Below are 5,136 nucleotides of genomic sequence, written 5' to 3'. Positions count from 1 at the left end.
TATTGTCGCCTTAGAAGTAATTCCCACCAGATTTAAAATACTTATGCCAACGGTTTTTCCAGTTCTCGAAACACTTTTCATAAGCACTTTTTGGGCCTGCAGCTCCCATCAACTGTTCTTCCATAATTCCAGCCGTTTTCGAGGAATGGCCTCACCCAAACGCCTCAATACGGCCAAAAAAAACCTCTTGTTCACCGTCTGTTCCACGAATATCGAAAAATACAATGGGCATCACCTTCATTTTTTAGCGGATTTGGCGTGGTTTTTTTCGGCTCGTTTTTTCCCTTATTCCGATGATTGTTGACTTGTTTTTTTTATTTTTCATCATTTTTAATATTTTCACCAGTTGAAGAGGTCGAAGGTCGTCCAGAATAAGGCATATCTTCAATGATCTCTGAACCGTCTTTGAATGCTTTGTAGCACTCACCTTTTCCAACATTCGCAACAATTCCGCACACGAAATTTGATTGCAGACAAATTCTTTGTTTGATATTTTTTATCCATCATAAGAAACGCAAAGCACTTCTGCGGTGTACCGACTAAGCAGCTGCTATAAACAAACTGATTTACAGATCGCGCTCATATTGGAATTGTAATTAACTTACTAATTTAGCAAAATACATATTTCCTATAATTATAAGAGCGTTTTAAAGCTATATCGTGTCTAAAAAGTCGGATAGGTCAAATAAAACGTCAAAGTACAGTGTTGTTTAAATTTTTTCCTACTTTATGTCCATCGTTCCAAAAGTTATTTTTCGTGGTCATTGAAACAGAGGATAAGTATTGTTAAAAAAATAAATAAAAATAGGGTATTTATTTCAAAACTTCAAGTTGTTTGAAGTAACGTTCCGTAGAAATGGTTGAAGTAAGCTTATTGAGTTTCAAATATTTTATTTATTCATAATATTCGTAAAAATCAATAGAATATCATTCAGTAATAGGTTTGATGGGTATAGATTACGTCAAGATACTTCCGGTGAAGACGAATATAACTTCTCCATCACGCACTGCAAAATCCAGGTATGTTAACGGAAGATGTGAAAAGATTCGATGAGGATTTGGTGAGAATGTAAGAGCTCTGTCAAATCTGCTAATGAAAAAATAATAAATAAATGGGGCGTGCTTGATGAAAAAGTATTCAAAGCTGAATCAATGGTAAAATGATGTGAACACCACCACACAAGTGGTTGCAGCAAGTCATTTTGAATATTGCTATTCTTTCCACTTTTATCGTGGAAAATCAACGGTTGCTACAACTTGGGAATCGCGTGATGTGAACTCTTTGCTTAATAAAGTTAGAACAAATCCAGCCAAGGGTTTTTAATAATTTTTTGCAAGTTGTGATCTTTACTGGATTTAAGAAGCTGGAATATTGGGCAATCGGAAAACTACGAGAGAAATATCCAAGAAGGCATATTTTGAAGGGTGAGAAAAAAGCGAAAAAGGTAGTGGAGGTTCACACGACCACAGGTGTCATAAAAATAGAAAAAAGTTCACTGTACTGAATTGCTAGCCAAGGTAAAATAAGATAGTAGGCATTTTCAAACGTGTGGAGCTTACATGTTGTAAGTGAAAATGACCTTATGGATTAATTGATGATTAGACGTTACATTATCTGATACTATTTATGACAGGAAAACCAGAAATAGTTTTAGTGGTTCAAGATGGGACACCGATAACAAATTTCGGTGTGATGTACGCCATGCAGAAGTTCGCTGGTGTGCTAAAGAAATTTTGCGTTAAGAGACCTTTTATGGAAATTTGTTTCTATGCGTTAACCATTGTACTCAATGACAGGCAACCAGAAATTCCTTTATGTTTTTTCTTCCTTTTTATGCTCGGGGGTTATATCGAAGGAAAGATTTGAATTGAAAAATGAATATTTTTTCCATATTTTTGTTTTCTTTAATATATCTACTTGAGAAATATTGTAAATTTCATAGTAATCCGGTAAATAGTTTCGGAGTAATGAGCGTATTTGTAAAGACATCTCCGAGCGTTTGAAAGTAGGCGGAACCGTAAGGCGATGTTTTCAAAGTCGCTAAGGAATATTTCACTTAAACGGCTTGGCCGATTGACTTGAAATTTTCATAGGATCTTCTTAGATACTATTGTTAGGTAATGATCGAAAGAATTAAGTTTAAATTTTTTAGGTCACTTTAAAGTGTAAATTTTCGGGCAAAAAAGATATTTTTTGTTGGAAAGCCGCCGTTTTGAATTAAATCAAAATTTTGACTATTTCTTCGATCATTAGCTATATTTATCTATCCTTACAGTAATCCTTTTGGTTTTTTTATTTCAGATAATTTGGATCTATGATATATATGATCATCCTCACCGCCAAACATCTTTTTGTGGAGGACTTTCATGAGATCTTCTACAGGAACGACGGAACCAAATATTTTTATTAATGAAATACAAGTATGAAATCTTAGAATATGTTAAATTCGCTAAATGTTCATATATTTTATGTATGTATATATTCAATAAAAAGCCTCTTCTTCTTAATTAGCGTAGACACCGCTTACGCGATTATAGCCGAGTTAACAACAGCGCCAGTCGTTTCTTCTTTTCGCTACGTGGAGCCAATTGGATATTCCAAGCGAAGCCAGGTCCTTCTCCACTTGGTCCTTCCAACGGAGTGGAGGTCTTCCTCTTCCTCTGCTTCCCCCGGCGGGTACTGCGTCGAATACTTTCAGAGCTGGAGTGTTTTCGTCCATCCGGTCAACATGACCTAGCCAGCGTAGCCGCTGTCTTTTAATTCGCTGAACTATGTCGATGTCGTCGTATATCTCGTACAGCTCATCGTTCCATCGAATGCGGTATTCGCCGTGGCTAACGCGAAAAGGACCATAAATCTTTCGCAGAACTCGAAAACTCGTAACGTCGACTCATCCGTTGTTGACATCGTCCAAGACTCTGCCCCATATAGCAGGACGGGAATTATGAGTGACTTATAGAGTTTGGTTTTTATTTGTCGAGAGAGGACTTTGCTTCTCAATTGCCTACTCAGTCCGAAGTCACACCTGTTGGCAAGAGTTATTCTGCGTTGGATTTCTAGGCTGACATTGTTGGTTGTGTTTACGCTGGTTTCAATATAGACGAAATTATCTACAACTTCAAAGTTATGACTGTCAACAGTGACGTGAGTGCCAAGTCGCGAGCGCGACGACTGTTTGTTTGATGACAGGAGATATTTCGTCTTGCCCTCGTTCACTGCCAGACCCATTTCTTTTGCTTCCTTGTCCAGCCTGGAGAAAGCAGAACTAACGGCGCGGGTGTTGAGGCCGATGATATCAATAAAAAGCCTCTCCAGAAAAAATTACCAAAAGAAACACATTTTTTCCAACTTACAAGTTGATATAACCCCTTAAAAAAACCCGTTTTCATTAAGGCTTTAATTATTATTGGAAAGTGAAGAATGTTGAATGTTTGTATAATGCAAGCATGGAAAGGGTAGATATTACGTATCTAAGCCACTTCTAATAAAGCAGTTAGTTCATGTGATATACGATTTTAAATAAAATTGGGATGTTATGTACATTGCGCAATATTTGTTGGTGCCATGCATCCACCTTGTACCACCAGGTCTTTGATTGTGTCGACAGTCGAGCGCTTTCTGCGGAAACCATATTGGTTGCAAAATAGTTCATCTTCAACTTCTTCTAGGTGTGCTTCAAGGCGTTTACAAATCATTTGTTCCAGGATTTTCCCAATTGTCTCTAACATACGCACTGGGATCTCCAATTGTTTTGTTTGGTTTCTGTAACAAGACCAAACGGTGTTGTGTCCATATTTTTGGGAAAATACCAACTGTTAAGCACATTGTTTTGTAAAGCATTTTAGGTTTTGCCTCAGCGCAATCTGCAGGGCTCGATTTGGGATGTCATCCAGCATTTCTGAAATTTGCGGCAGCATTTATAACTTTCATGTCGATAACTATCAGCACAGTCATAAGCTCTGATTCTTCGGGGAAAATCCGGTCTTCTTCCTGCATGTCCTGCGTTGGAAAAAGTGTTTCCACAACATTTTTTTGAATAACTGGGCAGGTTGGCTTTTGCTCTTTGGGACCTCGAACTTTGGATATGACCAGCTTATACGAGCCGCCGCAAGGATAATCAAGTTTATTAGAAAGCTCTTTGAAGCACGTAGTTTTACTATTTTTTATGGCTTTTATGAGTTCCTTGCCCTTAGTCTTGAAATTTTCACGTAGACCCTCATTCCCTACTGTACCTGGTACTCTCGCCTCGCTTTGTTACAAATTTTTCGCAATTGTTGAATCTCATTATTAAACCAGTATGCTGGCTTTCGTATCGGGTGTTGTTTTCTCGAATCATGATGGTGTCACGGGCCCTGCAGATACATATGTTGAACTAAAAACTTAGAATGCTGATATGCATCCTCTGATTCGTGAATATTCTTCAACACGAGTTTGAATAAATTCTCATCCATTGTGTCTTCTTTCCACCCTCTAGCTTGCGGTTTTTTAACACGCGCTCATCTTCTTTGCCTTACGGGGAGGCTTACATCTATGATAATTCCGAAATGGTCACTGTGTGTGTACGTGTCACACACCTGTCACTCTGCTGTTCGAGCCAGAAAATTGCTAGCAAACGTTATATCAATAATAGAACCATGACCGTTTTTTCAAAAGTGTTTTTGCAATTTGTGTCTAGCAACACTATATCGAGTACCTCGAAGGCTCTGAGTAAAGCAAGCCCTCGCTGATTTGTGCTTTTACATCATGCTTTAAAAATCCCTTGCTACTACGTAAGGGCATCACCTACCAACTCATCAAGAACTTTTTCAAAGTCTGCGGAAGACTCGTGTAAAAACATTTCTGCGCCAGTGGTTCATCTTGCATAGTTTTATCACCACAGGCCCAGATTGCTGCTTTTTTGGTGTTATCAGAAGTCCACGTATTTGAACTAGGATTTTTGTACTGCTCACATATTAGTACAACATCTATTTTCTTTTCATACACTGTTTGCGTTAAGAGTTCTTGTGCGGCTTCAATTTATTTGTAATATTTTCATTATTTTTTCTTTTACAGGCTTCTATGAAAAAAGGACATCTCCGGCTGTTCATCTGATGGTTCGGATTCGTTCCTCCTTTGCTTTTACACAGGACACAGAC

Source organism: Bactrocera neohumeralis, unplaced genomic scaffold (genome assembly GCF_024586455.1).
Source record: "Bactrocera neohumeralis isolate Rockhampton unplaced genomic scaffold, APGP_CSIRO_Bneo_wtdbg2-racon-allhic-juicebox.fasta_v2 cluster11, whole genome shotgun sequence".
Lineage (NCBI taxonomy): Eukaryota > Metazoa > Arthropoda > Insecta > Diptera > Tephritidae > Bactrocera > Bactrocera neohumeralis.
Note: the sequence above shows the minus strand (reverse complement) of the source record.